The following is a 20,765-nucleotide window of genomic DNA, read 5'->3' on the forward strand; positions in this document are numbered from 1 at the left end:
AGGAATGATGCTAAAGCTGAAACTCCAATACTTTGGCCACCTCATGCGAAGAATTGACTCATTGGAAAGGACTCTGATGCTGGGAGGGATTGGGGGCAAGAGGAGAAGGGGACGACAGAGGATGAGATGGCTGAATGGCATCACTGACTCGATGGATGTGATTCTCAGTGAACTCCGGGAGTTGGTGATGGACAGGGAGGCCTGGCGTGCTGCAATTCATGGGGTCACAAAGAGTCAGACATGACTGAGTGACTGATCTGATCTGATCTGAAGCACGCTTGTGCCACATGGCTTTTTAGTGAGGAACCAAGTATATTATTCAGCTGAACATACAGTCTGGAACCAATGATTTTTCTTTATAATCTATAAAGGTAACCCTTTGGGCCTCTGCTTATCCTCTCTAAAACAGAAAAAGTGAACCAAAAGATCCTAAGATTCCTTTTAGCCCTAAAATTCTATAACATCTGAATCTCTTGTTGTTGTTCAGTCAGCAGGTGTTTTGTTGAGAGCTTCCCCTGGAACCTGTGGATCATATAAGGGAAAGTAAGTGTAATCTACCTGGGAAGGGAAAATGAACAGAATCATCTGGCGGGCAATAGCGAATCCTAGAAAGGTCAGGTGGAGCATGGGCTGCAAGTGGAGGAGAAGTTGAGAAGAGTGAGACCAGTGTGTGCCAGAAAATTGCTGGTGCCCGAGACTTAGGAAGGGAATTAGATGCTTGATAGGACTTTGTTAGACACAAGAGAAGGGTTCAGGAAATGTGTGAATCCTGATTTTTCTCTTTCTTTTGTTATTCTTTATTTTTTCTTGGCTGCACTGAGTCTTCATTGGTGCACGAGGGCTTTCTCTAGTTGCAGCGAGTGGAGGCTACTCTCTAGCTGCAGTACGTGGACTCTAGGCCGTGCAGGATCAATAGTTGTGGATCACTGGCTTAGCTGCCCCGAGGCATGTGGAATCTCTCTGACCAGAAATGGAACCTGTATGTCCTGCATTCGCAGGCAGATTCTTAACCCCTGGACCACCATGAAAGCCCTGAATCCTGATTTTTCAGTCTTCTGAAAAATTCTATAGGTTTTTAAATTTTATTTTATAGGCTCTCTTCTATTTTCCTTTTCTTTGTTTGCTTGTTTTGACCACTTCATTGGCCTGTGGGACCTTAATTGCCCAACCAGGGGTTGAACCCTTGCTTTCTGCAGCAGAAACACAGAGTCTTAACCACTGGACCACCCAGGAAATCCCCTCTACTATTTCTATTATCTAGAAATTCTGAGATCATCTGTCACTGTTATTTGAGGGTCCTAGTAGCCCAAGGGGCAGTTAATTAGGAGGGAGGAGAAAATGGTATTCTTTTTCTTCTTCTCTAAAGTATAAAAAGTGTCTACCTGTGATATATGATATTCCCTGGTTAGTAGCAAAGATGGCATTTTACGGCCTTGAGGTTGTTGTTGAATCAATTATTTCAGTCTCCATTTTGCCTGCCCTTTGAAAGCAGAATTTGAGAGTCTAAAAAAAGAAAGGAAAACAGATCTGTTGGAAGCATGAAACCAGCTCCTCATCCTCCTCCACAAAAGGGAAGAAATAGCCCTGAGCTAGTTTCTAAATAGGAATAGTGCAAGATAATTTAGAAAGTGCCAGGAGGAAGGGAAAACATGGAGCCTGATTTTGAAAGCCCACAGAGCGCAGGGTGGGCGCCAGAGAGACAGTCACGCCTGTTACCTGCTGTCTCTTGCTTCCTGGCTCCAGCTTGTCCTCCTCTGCCAAACCTCCTCACTCAAGTTGTCCCTTCCTCACCCATTCAGATAGATACACAAGTGACTGAAGCTCAGGAAAACACCTCTCCACTAATATGTAAATACACTCACATGGTAGCGATACATCCAAAGGATATTCATTGTCACAAGCATATTCATTCCTTCCAGCAAGCTTGAGCACTTGTAATATGCCACATACAGCACTCTGCAGTGGAGAAGTCAAGGTGAATAAGACATAGTTTCTGTCCTCGATGGTATATAACAACAAACCTATACAGATAAACACTGAGCTATAAGCCCAGAGGCGCACATATGCAAACATATATGTAATGTACACCCACTGGTATGTGAACTCATGAAATAAAAAAAAAAAAACAGAGCTACTCACTCATAAATTTCACAAGTTCTAATACTAGTCATGCTGAAATATTTGGAGGGAGGTTGTCCGTTTTCCTATTTTTCCTTTGTCAGTTTTGTCATCGCCTTTCATATTCCAAAAATGATTTCACTTTATAGTTCCCTTCTTTTCTTATTTCTTGCCTTTAAAAAATTTATTCTCTAAGATGAATTGTCTCACATGGAGAAACTGAGAAAAAGGAAAGTTTGCCCAAGTTATAAATAAAGTTACCCTTTCAGGTACAAAATCTGTCTCTTTATACTCAGTTGATAAAATGGAAAAGACTGGCAATATTTAGTGATTGATCCTTTAATGATGTCTTTTTAAAATTCATTTATTTTATTTTTGACTGTGCTGGGTTTTCATTGCTGTGCATGGGCTTTCTTTAGTTTTGGCAAGCAGGGGCCACTCTCTGGCTGCAGTGAGCAGGCTTCTCATTATGGTGGCTTCTCTTGTTGGGGAGCAGGGCTCTAGGGCATGCAGGCTTCAGTTCTTGTAGCACTTGTGCTCAGTTGCACCTAGGCATGTGGAATCTTTTGGAACAAAGGATTGAGCCAATGTCCCCTGCATTGGCAGGCAGATATTTAACCACTGGACCATCAGAGAAGTCCTAATGATGTCTTTTTAATGGGTATTTTGAACCACAAAATATGAAATCATTCCATCTTTTTTTTTTAATTGTATTTGAAGAAAGAAGAGCTCTGCTTGGAAAATGGGTAACTATTTAAAGTATACTTGATTCTAAGTCAGAAAGAGAAAGACAAACACCATATGAATATCACTTATATGTGGAATCTAAACTGTGGCACCAATGAACCTGCCCTCAAAACAGAAACAGACTCACAGACGTAGAGATCAGACCTGTGGTTGCCAAGTGGGAGGAGAGGAGGGAGCAGGACAGACCGGGAGTTTGGGGTTGGTAGATGCAAGCTATTACATTTAGAATGGCTAAGCAACAAGGTCCTACTGTATAGCACAGGGAACTATATCTAGTATCCTGGAATAAACCATAATGAAAAAGAACATTAACAAAGGAATGTATATAAATCTATATATCCATATCTAAGTTACTTTCACACTTCCTCAAAGGAAACATGGTCTCAATGACCACTGTCCATGATCAAAGTACAGTAAGTCCACTCTGTATGAATGAGTTCTGTTCCAAAAGCGAATTCATAGGTCGAATTTGATCGTAAATCCAACACAGTCAGCCTCGGTACCCAACTAACACAACTGGCTACACCCCGCTGTTTGTAAGCTTGCTTCCAGACATCCTGGGCTTGAAATTAAAAAACTGCTCTACTGTACTGTAAAGTACACAAAAGCACAGCCACCTGTAGTGGATGGACACACATGACCGTGCACGCCAGACGCATGAACTAATGTGATTGGACATGCAAACACACATTCGCATCTTTGAAAGTTCGAAACTCAAATGTTTGTATGAGGGGACTTTATCCATCTCTGGCTAATGTGTATTACTCATCAAATTCCTCTATAGTTCTCACTGAGAGTCTCTTCCACCCAAGAGAACTGGAAACATGGTCATACAAAAATGTGTACACTAATGTTCACAGTGGCATTATTCATAATTGTCAAAAATGTAAACACCCAAACGTCCATTTGGTGAGAAATGGATAAACAAAATGGGGTCTAGCCAAACAATGGAACAGTGTTCAGCCTGAAAATGAAAGGCAGTTCTGTTTCAAGCTACTCATGAGTGAACTTTGAAGATATTGTGCTACATGAAATAAACCAGACACAAAAGGACCAATATTGTTTGACTCCACTTTTATGAAGTTCTTAGAATAGGCAAATTCACAGAGAAAGAAAGTAAAATACAGGTTACGAAGAAATAGGGATGTTACTTAACCGGTAGAGTTTCAGCTTGAGTTTTAAAAACAGTTCTGCAGACGGATGGTGGGGATGTTGCACAACAGTGTGAGTATGCATCATGTCACTGAACTGTACACTTAAAAATGGTTAAATTTTAAAAAGCACGGGCAAGAAAAAAGAATGAAGTACTGATATACGCTACAACATAAACTTTGAACATAGTATGCTGAGTGAAAGAAACCAGACACCGAAGCCATCTAGCATATGATTCCATTTATAAGAAATATTCAAAATAGACAAATCCATACAGACAGAAAATAGATGAGTGGTTTCTAGGGGCCAGGGAGCAGGGGAGGAGTGACTGACTGTAATGGGTATGGACTTCATTTTGGGGGGTAATGAAAACGTTCTGAAATTAGACAGTAGTGCTGGCTTTACAGCCTTGTGAATATATGAAAATGCTGGGTGGTGTGGTGTATGAATTGTACCTTAATTAAAAAAAACAAATCAGGATCCCTTTTAAAAAATTATGCTTTGATTTCTTTAACTCTAGATGTATATAATGAACTTGAAATAGTCCATCTTTAAAGCATACAGTCAAAGCCTTCTTTCCTTTTAATGGAGCATCTTTGCCCCAGAATATAGCAGTAGACAGAATATCCTACCCTGTGAGTTACTGAGATTCATTTTCCCGTATGTCTTAGTCCATTCCAGGTGCTATAACAGAACACTGGTGGGGGCGGGGGCTTATAAACAGCAGAAAACTTATTTCTCATAGTTCTAGAGGCCGGAAAGTCCAAGATCAAGGTGCTAGCAGACTCGGTGTCTGCTTGGAACCTGCTTTCTGGCTCAGAGACTCTCCATGTGTCTTCATATGACAAAAGGCCTAAAGGTCACTCTGTAGTCTCTTTAATAAAGGACACTAAACCCGTTCATGAGGGCTTCCCTGGTGGCTCAGTGGTAAAGAATCCGCCTGCCAATCAGGAAACTCTGGTTTGCTGTCTGGGTCAGGAAGATCCCCTGGAATAGGAAGTGGCAACCCACTCCAGTATTCTTGCCTGGGAAATCCCATCAACAGAGAAGCCTGGTGGGCTACAATCCATGGGGTGGCAAAGAGTCAGACACAACTGAGCGATTGAGCATGGATGCTCGCAATCCCATATGCGAATGCTCTCCCTCATGACCTAATCCTCTCAAAGGCCCACCTACCTCCCTGGGTCATTACCACAGGGTTAGGGTTTCAATTTCAGAATTAGGGGTGACATAAACATTCAATCCATCATAAAGCTCTGTATCTTACTGTTCTTGTTTGTCTGATTTAGTCACCACTTCTTTTCTGTGCTGGTCTACAAGCTCCAGTCTAAAGATATTTACTAACCTAAAGAAGGAAAAAAAAGTCATGTACACAATGTTTCTGGAAGACTTTACATATCCTCTGGAGAAAGAAATGGCAACCCATTCCAGTATTCTTGCCTGGAAAACCCCATGGACAGAGGAGCCTGGCAGGTTACAATCGTGGGGTCGCAAAGAGTTGGACATGACTGATCGACTTCACTTTACTTTTACAAGAAAAGGGGCAATATTGATTTCCTTCAGACAGGAAAACTGTCTAAAGGGTGGAAGAGACTCTTACCTGGAGAGCCTTTTGTGTCTTTTGAATTTTTAATCATGTGAATGTTTTTAATCATGTGAAGGTAATATCTATTCAAAATAATAATAAAATTTTATAAAATAAATTCACTAAAAATGGCAAAATGAGAAATACCCGAAATTTAAAATCTAGCTAAGTTTTTCTCATATTGTATTTGTGTTTTTAAACTAACTTTGTTACCAACAACTTAAAAAAGAGACTTATAAAAAAAGCACATAGATAAAATAAAAAGGGACATATTTAAAATGACTATCTTTGCATTTTCATTCTACTTACTATGAATGTAAATCCCTAAACTAATATAACCAGGGCTAATGTTCAGGCAGAATTCATTGGTATGGCTGAGCAGCCTCTGCTGATTTTGATTGGTTGATAGCATTGCCAGTTGTTAAACATTTTTAATATCACCCTGGATAAAATTCAAGGTCTTCAAACTTTTAAAAAGATCTTGTTAATTCTTTTCTTTTACCATAACTAATAGAAGCCTATATTTCAAAGGTCACTGATATTTGCAAAGATCACTAATTATCTCTCTACTCCAATCAGCCAAACTATAGGGTCAGGCATGGTTTTACCATGCTCCTTGTTGTACATTGCTTGATGCTATCAGGCATTTAATAAATATTTTCTAAATGAATAAATGGTACTCACTGGTTTTTCTCTTTTGCCCAACAACAAACTTATTCCATAAATTCACTAGATTATATGGTAATCTTTACACCTCCATGAAAGCCACAGGAATTAAGTTTGAAGTGGATATTTCCAGTTTATTTTTATTCAGTTTTCTCTCTCCAGTTTAGGTTTAGGCTTTATTTGTCTGTGTGTTTTATGAACAACATAACAGATTGATAGCATAAGGAATGCATTTTCAATAAAAAAAAAAAAAAAAAGAAAGGAGAGAAGTAAGTAAGCATACAGGTTTTTTTTGTTTGTTTGTTTTTAATTTTCCTTTATTTATGGTTGTGCTGAGTCTTCCTCGCTGCACAGGCTTTTCTATAGTTGTGGTGTACAAGCTTCTCATTGCCAGGGCTTCTCTTGTTGCAGAGACTGGGCTCTAGAGCCTTCTCGTTTAAGTTGTGGTGCATGGGATCAACACAGGCTCAGTAGTTGTGGCACACGGGCTTAGTTGCTCCGCTGCATGTAGGATCTTCCCAGATCAGGGATCAAACCCATGTTACCTGCGTTGGCAGGTAGATTCTTTACCACTGAGCCACCAGGGAAGCCCAAGGATACTGATTTTTAAACTTAGCATTACTTGGGATTTTCATTGTACGAGTCAAGTATTAGCTTTAAAGATCAATCTCATATTAGAAGTAAAGTCACTTTTAAAAACAATCTGGATAGTAAAGGGCAAGATGTAATGTGAAACCTATTCAATGATAGAAAATCCAAAAAGTAGTTTATATTTAGCCATGTGTGCATGCTCAGTCGTGTCTAACTCTTTTGCGACCCCATAAACTATAGCCCGCCAAGTTTCTCTGTCCATGGGATTTTCCAAGCAAGAATATTGGCGTGGGTTGCCATTTTCTTCTCCAGGGGATCTTCCCAACCCAGGGATCAAACCCAGGTCTCCTGCATTGCAGACAGATTCTTTACCAGCTGAGCCACCAGTGAAGCCCAGGATAATATAACCAAAAAGCAAAAAAAAAAAAAAAAAAAAAAAAAAAATAACAGCCTCTTCCTTCATCTTGACCTCACTGCCTGAGAACTTTCCTTTCCTTGCCATTTGGTGTGCGATGAGTGGCGCTGATGCCCTAGCAATGGTCCTCACATCTTGAAAGTGCAGCAAGAATCCTTGTAACAACTACTCTGAAAATGGGATTTTCACAATCCTATTGTCAAGAAATCCCGAAAGGCATTAAAAGTAACTATAAAATATAATTATGATATGATATAAGATAGTATTGTTGCTGTTTAGTAACTAAGTCATGTCTGAGTCTTTTGTGACCCCGTGGACTGTAAACCCACCAGGCTCCTCTGTCCATGTGATTTCCCAAGCAAGAATACTGGAGCCAGTTGCCATTTCCTTCTTCAAGGGATCTTCCTGACCCAGGGATTGACCCCCTGTCTCCTGCTTGGCAGACATATTCTTTTCCACTCAGTCACCAGTGATGGTCATGTAAGATAGTATAGCATAAAATAATGTAGCACAATGTCGTATACTAATTATATGATGTTAATATTAAAAAGGAACTAACTGTAAAATGAGGTATCATACATGGTACTAGGATAAGAAAACGGTCTTAGCTGCTCCCCTACCTCACACATTAGATACCTGGCTGTGATGGTATGGCTCTTTTTTCTTGAAGAGCTGAAGCAAGAGATGTGGGACAGATATATATATATACTACTATTTATATATAATAGATTTGGAGAAAAAAAAAAACAAACCCAGGAACCTACTGTATAGCACAAGGAACTATATCCAATATTTATTATAACCTACAGTGGAAAAAAATCTAAAACAGAATATGTGTGTGTGTGTGTGTATACATATATAAATCAATATGCTAGATACCTAAAAGATTGTAAAATAACAATGCTTCAATTTAGCATTTTTTTTTTAAAAGAGAAAGATACTGGGTGTTTACCAAATTCATGTACAGTTAATTCTTCCATGGATTATCTACTTTTTGGATTATTCCCAGCACCTTTTAAATTCCAAGGGGATTTCCCCCAGCTATTAAGCATTCTTCTCAGTCATCTACCCACCTTCAACTGGTAGAAGTTCAAGGAATGCAAATTCGTTTTCTATTAGACTAAATAAACACAATTAGAAAGGAGAAACCCCTGAGGCAAGAACACCTATCAAAGCCAAATATAAATTAACTTTGACTGTTATAATCAGGGAAATAAATGAGAAACCAATGTAATTATCTTTTATATTCATTCTAAATCACTGTTCTTCAATCTGAGCCTGTTCTGTTCTTCTGGGCATCTGTGACAATAATTGAGCTGACCTCAATCCTTGCAAATGTGCTTCCTGTCCTTGTTAATGTACAAACATGGTAACTTTATGCTTTGTAATTTAATTATTGTATATCTAATGATTTGCCCCTCATGCTTATTATTTTTAACATCACTATGATATGTTCTAACAGGGGTCCCCAACCTCTGGGCCACAGACCCATTGGTACCTCTCATCAGATCAGCAGTGGTATCACATTAGAAATAAAGTGCACAATAAATGTAATGCTGTAGTTTTTCCAGGAATCATGTATGGATGCGAGAGTTGAACCATAAAGAAGGCTGAGTGATGAAGAATGGATGCTTTTGAACTGTGGTGTTGGAGAATACTCTTGAGAGTCCCTTGAACTGCAGGAGATCAAACCAGTCAATCCTAAAGGAAGTCAGTCCTGATTATTCATTGGAAGGACTGATGCTGACGCTGAAACTCCATACTTGGGCCACCGGATGTGAAGAGCCGACTCATTAGAAAAGACTGATGCTGGGAAAGATTAAAGGCAGGAGGAGAAGGGGACGACAGAGGACCAGAGGGTAGGAAAACATCACTGACCCAATGGAGGTGAGTGTGAGCCAGCTCCAGCAGATGGTGAAGGACAGGGAAGTCTGGCATGCTGCAGTCCATGGAGTTGCAGAGTCAGACATGACTGAGTGACTGAACTACAATAAAATGCAATGCGCTTGAATCACCCCGAAGCCATCCCTCCCTGCCTGTTCCCCCCGTCCGTGGAAAAATTATCTTCTATGAAACTGGTCCCTGGTGCCAAAAAGTTTGGGGACCACTGTTTATAACATTCGTTACCATGAGTACAATGAGTCATACACTCTTTTAGGAATTTTATACATATTTTCATTTCTTTAATCTTCCCAGTAACTCTAAATTTCGATATAATTATTCAATCAATGTGTAAAGGAAGAAATTAAGATATTCTTGTGAGACTCTGAATGGCCTCACTCCCAAAGCCCCCATGCATCCTTTTCTTTTTTTTGATTAATTTTTTTTAAATTTTATTTTATTTTTAAACTTTACATAATTGTATTAGTTTTGCCAAATATCAAAATGAACCCATCACAGGTATACATGTAATGCCGTATTTTCTCTTATCATGTTGCTGAGCTGATTCACTATTGTGAGGCATTTGGGGTTATTTCTGATTTACTATAGTGATAATTATATCCCATAAACATTTCTTCCCTCATCATCCTGGGTCCCCACATAGCTCAGTTTCTACAGAGTAGCACATAGCACTGCCCAAAGTAATTTTAAAGATGAATACCAATTTTCATGTTGTCTCTCAAAGAAAAATCACAGGGGAGTCAATTCAGAACTCATAACACTACTTACCAGATCCCCTTTCTTCATTCCCCAGTTCTCTCACACTCTATAACTGCTGGAAAGGCAGTTACAGTCTGAACCGCCACAAACTGCCTACATGCCAAAACCCTGCCGCTCTCCTGTCTCCATATGCCCCCCACTGGCTCCTTGTTTTAGAGATCACTGCAGCATCGTGGGCTGGTCCTTCCCCTGGCCCTCACCACTCTGGTCTGGCTTCTCTATCATTCTAATAACCCATCCCCAAAGGAAAGAAGTCTCATGTTAGTTAGAAATATGGACTGTGCAGAAACAGGCGGAGAGGAAATCTGGGAACATTCATACATGAATACATTTTATTCACTTATTTGTAAATTAAGGTTTCTGATTTTTTTTTTTTCATTTGAGAGTCCCCCCTCCCCCTTGAATAATAGTGTCCAAAGTGAGATTGATGAGCGCTGAAAAGATCTGGTAACAGTGAATAGTTTTTGTTTTATTTAAAAATCTTTGGTTTGGCTGCACTGGGTCTTTGTTGCAACACAGGCTTTCTCCAGTTGTGAAATGTGGGCTCTTAGTTCCCCGAGCAGGTTATCAACCCTAGTCCCTTGCCTTGGAAGGCAGATTCTTTTTATTTATTTGTTTATGGTTGAGCTGCGTCTTCGTTGCTGTGTGCGGGCTTTCCCTAGTTGTCGTGAGCATGGGACCATTCTTCCCTACTTGAAGGACGCAGTCTTCCTACTGCAGTGGCTTCTCTGGTTGCAGAGCACAGGCTCTAGGGTGCTTGTGCTTCAGGGGCTGTGGCATGTGGGCTCAGGAGTTGTGGCTCTCAGGCTTACTTGCCTTGCAGCAGGTGGAATCATCCCAGACCAGGGATGGAACCCATGTCCACTGCACTGGCAGATTCTTAACCACTGGACTTCCAAGGAAGTCCCACAGTGAATGGTTTTAATCAAGAAGTACTCCAACTAATAAAAAAAAAATAGATCCTATTATTACAAAGAAGTTGACTTGTCATAAGGCTTAAAATACATTTTTACTTTATATGCCTTTTTTTTTTTTTTTTTTTAAAGGGCTTCCCTGGTGGCTCAGATGGTAAAAGCATCTGCCTGTAATGCGGGAAACCCAGGTTCGATTCCTGGGTCGGGAAGATCCCCTGGAGAAGGAAATGGCAATCCACTCCAGCACTCTTGCCTGGAAAATCCCATGGACAGGGAAGCCTGATAGGCTACAGTCCATGGGGTCGCAAAGAGTTGGAAATGCCTTCACTTTCACTTTCATGCCTTTTTAGGTGGTCAATGTATTTTATGATTAAAAGTAAAGTATTATAAAATTCTGATTACTTTATACTAACTAGCAGATACCTATTGGTGAAATGCAATAGTGTATAAAATACAGGTAGCCCCAAACTTTCCTGTTTTCTCTTCTCTAATGGACTAAAGAAGAAAAACAGAGGTTTAGACTCTGATAACAGCTCCTTCCTCTGCTAGCTGTTCCCATAAGAACCTTTCTTTTGATTTTGGCCAGCTCTCACGCTCTCATCTTTGATGAGTCACTAATCTTGGGACTGGTTTGGGGTCATCACTGGGGAAAATTGTGAAGTAACCCAAGCGTTTGTTTGGTATGCCCCGGATTGCTTTGGCATGTACTTCCTGTCTCTGGCACTCTTTTTTTTTCCAGGTCCTCCTATCAACTTTTCCTTTCCAATCATATCAATCATTTACATATTAGTAGGACTTTAACTCGGAGAAGGTGATGGCACCCCACTCCAGTACTCTTGCCTGGAAAATCCCATGGGCTGAGGAGCCTGGTAAGCTGCAGTGCATGGGGTAGCTAAGAGTCAGACACAACTGAGCGACTTCACTTTCTTTTTTCACCTTCACGCATTGGAGAAGGAAATGGCAACCCACTCCAGTGTTCTTGCCTGGAGAATCCAAGGGACGGGGGAGCCTGGTGGGCAGCCGTCTATGGGGTCGCACAGAGTTGGACACAACTGAAGCGACTTAGCAGCAGCAGCAGCAAGACTTTAACTGGAGCTTCCCAGGTGGTGCTAGTGTTTAGTAAAGAATCCACCTGCCAATGCAGGAGACCCAAAAGACACAAGTTCGATCCCTGGGTCGGGAAGATCCCTAGGAATAGGAAATGGCACCTCATCCCAGTATTCTTGCCTGGAAAATTCCATGGACAGAAGAGCCTAGCGGGCTCAGCAAAGAGTCAGACAAGAGTGAGTGACTGAGAACACACACACACACACACACACACACACACACACACACACAGGACTTTAACCCTATATACTCCCCCTTCTCAGAGATATTTGCTTGTATTGCCTTATCTCTAATTGTGAATGCAAAGGTTTGTTTCTGGTCCTGGAGTTTTAATCACTAATGAGCTGATGTAAACTATGGGCGAAGACTGACTGCCCAGGTGTCTTCTCTTAAGGTTGTACAGACAGTCCGTGGCTTAAGATGCTTTGGCTTAGCAACTTTTTGGCTTTACAGTGATGCAAAAGTGATAGACTTTCAGTGGATACATATTTAAAATTTAAAATTTTGTATTTGGGTTTTTTTGGGGAGGGGTGGCTAGCCATGTGCAGTAGGATACTTATTTATGGTTCTGGGCAGCCACTGAGCCACAGCTCCCAGTCAGCCACTCGGTCACAAGAGTACAGGCCAAATACACTTAAAACCAATCAGTACCCAGACAGCCATTCTGGTTTCACATTCAGTGTGCTTGTATACATGCTAAGTTGTGTCAGTCATGTCCAACTCTGTGCAACCCCATGGCCTGTAGCCCACCAGGCTCCTCTGTCTATGGAACTCTCCAGGCAAGAATAGTGCAGTGGGTTGCCATTCCCTTCTCCAGGTGTAGTAGTCAATAAATTACATGAACTAGTCAATGCTTTCTTCTAAAATAGGCTTTGTGGTAGATGATTTTGCCCAACTGTAGGTTCATGTGAGGGCTTCCCTGGTGGCTCAGTGATAAAGAATACCTCTGTCAATGCAGGAGACTCAGGTTTGATTCCTAGGTCAGGAAGATCCCATGGAGGAGGGCACAGCAACCCACTCCAGTATTCTTGCCTGGAGAATCCCATGGACACAGGAGCCTGCTGAGCTACAGTCTATGGGGTCGCAAAACAGCTGGACATGACTGAGCGACTAAACAACAGCAAGGAGCATCAGGGTTCATGTAAGCGTTCTGAGCACGTTAAGGTAGACTGGGCTAAGCTAGGATGTTTGGTAGGTTAAGTGTATTATGTGCATTTTTAATTTATGATACTTTCAACTTATGATGGATTAATTGGGATATAGCCCCATCAGAAGTTAAAGATCTACATTTTACAAGTCTGTATATATTCTCAGTTTACGACTATGACCAGCTCCCAAATTTTTCTGTAACTCCGAGTTTTGAGGTCAAGTGCATGTCTATGTCCACACCGGCCTTGATTGGGCTCACACACACACATGTGAGAAAGAACAGGTAGGTGGAAAAACATGGGGTGTACTTGTTAGGGAAAGAAATGCATGCAATTCGTTAAGAATAAGTTACTAAACTCACTTTCTATGCAGTTCTTTATCTCTTTCATAATGCGTCTCTGGTGTCAGACTAAACCTGGAGCTTTTTTTTTTTTTTTTTGCTTTGCTTTTTTTTTTTTTTTTTTTTTTCCAGTTTGACAAATGGATGGACACTCAGAGGAGAAGAATCCTGACAGTCCTGTTACAACGCTGCTCCCTGTCACAGCAAAAGTTCTGCTGTTGAAAGCTTCAGGAGAAAATTCCAGCAGAAGCTCTGGATTTTACGACCAAGCTCCCAAAGGTGTTATCTTTATACATCTTTTCTTTCCTGGACCCCCAAAGCCTTTGTCACTGTGCACAGGCACAGATAAAGAAGCAGGGTTCGGTGTTTTGTAAAGACAGCCTAGAAAACACTGAACCTTGAGGGAAAAAAGAAAACATGCATACAAAACCGAACACCGACAAGAGGCTCACCGCGTTTCGTTTGCACAGTTTGGATTGGCCCCATCCATCTCTTTGTGTCTGGCTGTGCAGTTAGTGCTCAAAAGGGAGAAAAAGTAAGCCATTGCTAAGTGTCCGTAAAATAGTATTAGCCAGTTGGGGAAATATATACACATGTATATAATGGTTCATCATCAGAATAGCCTTATATTGCACAGCAGAGGACAATAGTAAAACTTAAGAGTGTAGAGCGCAGGCCATTCATAAATAGAAAAGCATGAAATAAGGTGCTAATGTGATAAATACAGAAGCATGTGAGACTAAAGGAGTTCAGAGTGGGCAAATGTGCTCACAGGTTGGAAAAGCATCTGACCATTATTTTCTTACAAATAATTTCACCGTGTATTCAAGTAATTTTTTAAGATATAAAATTGATAGTCATTTTGTTGATTTCTTTTCATAGTCTAGAAAGACCAGAAATTCCCTGTTACTGTGCATTCACAGGGTAACTTTAGTTTTTAAAATTAAGAAAATGAAAAAAAAATTAAGAAAATGAATGCAGTAAGATAGATGACGTATTTAATAATTGGTGCTGGGACAATTGGGCAGTATCTGAAAAAAAATTCTAGAAGGATAAAAGATTGATATGAAATTATGGAAAACCATTCCCTACTCAAAGGAGGGAATTCCCTGGTCCGGTGGTTAAGTCTCTGCTCTTTCACTGCTGAGGGCAGAAGTTCAATCCCTGTTTGGGGAACTAAGATCCTGTAAGCCACCAGGCATGACTAAAGGGGGAAAAATGTAATTAAAGGAAATCTAGGGAAGGAAGACTTTGTGAGTAATCTATAATATTCAGAGCCTCAAGAGAAAATGTATAACTTAAAATCTTTATTTATTTTATACATTTTGTATATATATTATATATGCTTTATAAATAAAGAAAGCAAGATTTTCAGTTGTGATTATAAAAGTTAAAATTTTCTCCGTCGAGAAGAAAACTGTAAATAAATACAGACAGTAAACAGGAGGGAGCTCCCTGGGAGTGGTTAGGACTCAGTGCTTTCACTGATGAGGGCTCAGGTTCAGCCCCTGGCCGGGAGACTATGAACCCACAAGCTGCTGCAGTGTGGCCCCCCAAAATTAAAATAAACCGGGGAAAAACATATTGCCAGCAAAGGGGTAATTTTCTTATTTTTTAAAGAACGATTATAAATCTACATTAAGAAGAAAAAAAAAGCAAAGCCTAGCAGAAAAATGAGCAAAGGAAGTGAACAAATAGTTCACAGAAAGAAAAGCAGATGTTTCAAAAATAGATAAAATGCTTAGCCTCATTTTCATGCCATCCTTTGTGACTCAGATGGATTGAGTTTCTTTTTTTAGTTTCTTTTTTAATGATAACATTTTATATTGTTAGGGGTGTGGGGAAACAAGCACCTTCATATGTTGCACCTTCATAGATAAATTGATGCAAACACCAAGGAGAACAATTTGGTAGTACCCAATTTTTAAATAAAGATTCCTGGACATTCCCTGGCGATCCAGTGGCTTTCACTACCAAGGGTGTGAGTTTGATCCCTGGTCAGGGAACTGAGATCCTGCAAGCCATGAGACATGGCTAAAAACTTTAAAAATCTTTTTAATTAAAAAAAACAAGATTACCTTTGGCCAGTAGTTCCACTTCTTGGAATTTGTCTGATGGGTATACTTCAACACATGCAAAATGTATGTCTATATAAGAATATTGCATCATTGTTTGTAGTAGCAAAAGGTTGGAAACAATGGAAATGTCTGCTAATAGCAGACTGGTTGCAACTATCTCCTCAATATATCATCAATAAAACAACAAAGGTGCAGAATTATCCTACCACTTTGGAAGAATAAAAGAATGTATCCATATTTGTTGCTCTTCTGGAATGGCACACAAGAAGCCAGTAACAATGGTTACATTCACAGAGGGAAATGAGTGGCTATATGACAAGGATGAGAGAGGATTTTTTTTTTCACTTTTTTTACAGTGTGCCCCTTGGTATCTTTGAATTTAGTATTGATGTACACATATTATTCTAAAATTGAAACAATTTGTTTTTTAAAAAACATAGTGTTTTAAATGCCCAGTAATAGAGTATCATTCTGCCATATAAAGAATTATTAGGCAGTCATTAGAAAACATGTTTTGGAAGAACAGAGATGCTTATTATGTGTAAAATGAAGAAAGCATGATTTTAAATTGCATGCAGTTTCCCAATTTTGCTCTCATATATACCTGAAAAACAGAAAGGAAAATAACTCTACCAGCTTGTTGATAATGTTTGGTCATCTCTGATTGACAGGGTTCTGGGTATTGTTTTTCTTCAGGTTTCTCAGAATTTTCCATGTTTTTCACAATGAGAATGTTATCATTCCAGGGAGATGTGATACGAAATAGATAATCTTATCATCTATGTGTACCATATGTCAATCTTGGTAGATTTCAACATTTTATTTTATTTCCCAGAACTGACTGTGAGGCAATTGTTCTTTAGCTAGATTTAAAGTAAACAATAAAGTCATTGCACCAAGATGAGCTTTGAGCTGTTTGAAAATGTGGTGGCGGTTGTCTTAGTTTTGAAAGAGCTTCCCCACCCTCGACTTTCCTCATTCCTGTTTAGTTTTAAACAAACAAAAAGCAGCAAAAATCAAAAACAAAGCAAAATTTTATCTATCCCCTGTGCAGGGGAGGGGGAACCCCAACTTAACTACCCAGGTCTAAACCCGATCTAAGTCAAAAGAGGAAAAGGATGAGAGTTGAGAAAAACTTTCTCCCCATCCCCTCCCTCCCAAACCTCAGATCTTGATTGAATTAACTAACCATATGAGGATTAAGGGCAGTACAGTTTCATTCTGGGTTGCACAAAGTGGTTGTGATCTCTGTTTCTGCCTGCAGTGTTATATAAGATCCTCTAAGCCTTTTCCTCTATCTAGATCCTGAACCTACTGTTTCTCCTATTTGTGCCCCACTTCTGCTTCCCTCTCCCCTACATGTCTTATCTTCAGCCCATAAAATAATCCTGGACATAACACACTGGCCACCTGATGCGAAGAGCTGACTCATTTGAAAAGACCCTGATGTTGGGAAAGATTGAAGGCAAGAGGAGAAGGGGACAACAGAGGATGAGATGGTTGGATGGCATCACCAACTCAATGGACGTGAGTTTGGGTAACTTTGAAACTCCGTACACAATGGATGGAAGGAGGGAGGAAGACAGACAGATAGATAAACAGATGGATGGGTAGTGAGTTCCATTACAGAGTGTTCTGCTCCTTTTGGGGGGCACTCAAACATTATTTATTATTGAGTTAACCTTGAAAAAGAGGCCAGTTTTCCAAAGATGAAATGAATGTGAAGACTAGCTACCATCTCTGCAATTCATGTTAAGAGATATGGAATGCCTAGTCTGAACTTTATATATGGACTTGACTCTAGTTTCTACTAAGACTTATTTAAAACCTGGAATAAATTATTTTAAAAACTACTACACATAATAGGGTCACCTCCACCATTTGCTGGATATGTAGGATTGACCATAATGCTATGAAAGTGGAATGTACAGAATACTTTTTTAAAAATGTATTAATTTGGCTGCACCAGGTGTCAGTTGCAGCACGTGGAATCCAGTTCCCTAATTAGGGATCAAACCCTGGCCCCCTGCACTGAAAGCATAGAATCTTAGCCACTAGACCACCAGGGAAGTCCCCAGGACAAATACTTAATGCTTCATTGAATCTTAAAGGCTATTTAGGACACATCAATATAGTATTAGTCATTGTGTTCCCTTTATATATTTAGGTAAATCATAAGCATGGAGGGAAAACAGAGGCATATCATGAAAAAAATAAGCAATGTGCCAACTGGAGTTTCTGTAGCCTTCATACAATGTTCATATGCAGACTCCCAGAGATCCTTCAGTTCAATTCAGTTCAGTCACTCAGTCGTGTCTGACTCTTTGTGACCCCATGAATCCCAGCACACCAGGCCTCCCTGTCCATCACCAACTCCCGGAGTTTACCCAAACTCGCGTCCATTGAGTTGGTGATGCCATCCAACCATCTCATCCTCTGTTGTCCCCTTCTCCTCCTGCCTTCATTCTTTCCCAACATCAGGGTCTTTTCAAATGAGTCAGCTCTTCGCATCAGGTGACCAAAGTAATGGAGTTTCAGCTTCAACATCTGTCCCTCCAATAAACACCCAGGACTGATCTCCTTTAGGATGGACTGGTTGGATCTCCTTGCTGTCCAAGGCACTTTTAAGAGTCTTCTCGAACACCACAGTACAAAAGCATCAATTCTTTGGCGCTCAGCTTTCTTTATAGTCCAACTCTCACATCCATACATGACTACTGGAAAAACCATAGCCTTGGCTAGACGGACCTTTGTTGGCAAAGTAACATCTCTTCTTTTTAATATGCTGTCTAAGTTGGTCATAACTTTCCTTCGAAGGAGTAAGCATCTTTTAATTTCATGGCTTCAATCATCATCTGCAGTGATTTTGGAGCCCATAAAAATAGTCAGCCACTGTTTCTCCATCTATTTTGCCATGAAGTGATGGAACCGGATGCCATGATCTTAGTTTTCTGAATGTTGAGCTTTAAGCCAACTTTTTCACTCTCCTCTTTCATCAAGAGGCTCTTTAGTTCTTCTTGACTTTCTGCCATAAGGGTGGTGTCACCTGCATATCTGAGGTCATTGATATTTCTCCCAGCAATCTTGATTCCAGCTTGTGCTTTCTCCAGCCCAGCATTTCTCATGATGTACTCTGCATATAAGTTAATAAGCTGGGTGACAATATACAGCCTTGATGTACTCCTTTTCCTATTTGGAACCAGTCTGTTTTTCCATGTCCAGTTCTAACTGTTGCTTCCTGACCTGCATACAGGTTTCTCAAGAGGCAGGTCAGGTGGTCTGGTATTCCCATCTCTTTCAGAATTTTCCACAGTTTGTTGCAATCCACACAGTCAAAGGCTTTGGCATAGCCAGAGATCTTTAGGAAGTTCCAAAGTCTTATCTGAAGCTTAGTTTCCCCATTTGCAAGGGGAGAATATTAATTATACTACCCTTCAGGTTGTGACAAGGATGGTTAATAGGTGCTCAATAAATATTAGTTGACTTGGATTCTGTCTGAATTAACATTAAAAAAAAGAAAAGAAAAGAAAAAGGGGTACCTAAAGCCAGTGCTATGTGAGAACCTGGAGGGATGGGATGGGGAGGGAGGTGGAAGTGGTGTTCAGGTTGGAGGGGACACATGTATACCTATGGCCAATGTATGGCAAAACCATCATAATGTTGTAATTATCCTCCAATTAAAAAAAAATCTTCCTGCCTTGTTAGGAAGCACTTAAGGTAAGAGGTAACTTGGTTGTGATTTGGAAAAAAGGACCAAAAAGAAACTACTTGTGAATTCCAGGCCTGGTTTATCAAGTTAAAATTATGTTTGCTCTGATTCATTCATGAATGAATCCATGAATCCACTTCCCCAGTGGCTCAGTGGTAAAGAACCTGCCTGCAATGCAGAGAAGTGGATTCGATCCCTGGGTCAGGAAGATCCCTTGGAGGAGGGCATGGCAACCCACTCCAGAAAAAAAAATAAAGAAGTTCTCTCAGTACCAGGGTGACGGCTCAAAACCTAGAGAAAGTGGACATGTAACCTGAATAGTTTTTTAACATTGTTTCTCCAGGTGAGCTGGCATTGGAAGAATTTAACTGAACTGGATCACCTCTGGATGCTAAAATGTTTACGGTTTAACTGGTATATCAATGTCTCCCCAACTCCCTATGAGCAGGGTGTATGGAAGAAGCATTATATTCAAATGGTGAAAGAACTCCATGTTACCAAGCCCAAGGTAAATTTGGGAAAAGAAGAATTCCTAACATCAGCTACTTAGGAATTCTAGAACTAAGTTGGAGAAGGCCATTGTTTCAAAAGAAATATACCATGACTTCAAAATTCCCTTGTTCTAAGAACTTAACAGCTCTTTTCAAGATATCCATGTTAGTTGAAAGTAATCTGACACTCACAAACCACAGTTCCACCAGGTTATGACTTGGAGCTCCTCATTCTCTCCAGATTCCTGGATTTCTGTGTCTCTGATGCCTACAGTACACAATTCTGACACTGGGATTCTGTGGGTAATGTGCAGTATTTATTACCTATGGGTCATCAAATTTTACTTAACTAATTCAAATTTTCTGTGATTCTACCAGGCAAACTGAATGTTTATGTTTCTATCATTAATAAAGAAAAGTTTGCAAAAAATTAGTAATTAGGAAATGGCATAATGGGCATATTAAAGTTCTTTTCACTTTAGAAACTAGCAATGTAAAGTCCTTACATAGAATTGTAAACAGTAAATAGTATGAGCATAAATTTTTCTAGTGGTTTTCTATGCATTGCAACCAAAGTTTATGTTCATTCTTATAGTCACAGTTAATTAGATAACTTATGGGAAATTTGTATGAGCTTTTTCTTTATGGCATGATCTATATACATGCACAGTTATGCATCATGTTGTATAATAGAAGAATTCCTGAAAATTATGTGTAAATTACAATTTTAAAATTATTTTTAAAACCACAGGAATTTTTTTTATTTATAGAAAAGCTGCAGTGAGTCATTTTTAAATTGGAGAATCCTTTTGAAAGATGAATAGTTGGCTCTTAACATGCTGATTTACGTTTCATTTTATTGTGTTTACTTGAAGTAGAAACCCTCTACATTTAATATAGTAATAAACTGCATAATTAATATTGTTATAATTACAATGATAAAAGCAGTCTTTCTGATTTCAATGATGGCTGTTCTTCATGAGAATTTCTTTTAAAAAGAAAAATGTAAAGTGCAGTGGTGGAAGAGTTATTTTAAAAATTA

General features: G+C 39.7%; 1 long non-coding RNA gene across 1 annotated transcript; it reads left to right on the forward strand.

The window, feature by feature from the left end:
- The first annotated feature begins 8,836 nt into the window (after positions 1–8,836).
- On the forward strand, positions 8,837–14,818 carry LOC147349986 (uncharacterized). The gene is made up of 2 exons (XR_015150630.1): positions 8,837–9,161; positions 13,578–14,818. It is a non-coding gene; the product is annotated as an uncharacterized LOC147349986 (long non-coding RNA).
- The last annotated feature ends 5,947 nt before the right edge of the window (positions 14,819–20,765 follow it).

This window comes from Bos grunniens, chromosome 21, assembly GCF_055505025.1.
Source record: "Bos grunniens cultivar Pamir isolate PY7600 chromosome 21, Bosgru_T2T1.0, whole genome shotgun sequence".
NCBI classification, from domain to species: Eukaryota; Metazoa; Chordata; class Mammalia; order Artiodactyla; family Bovidae; genus Bos; species Bos grunniens.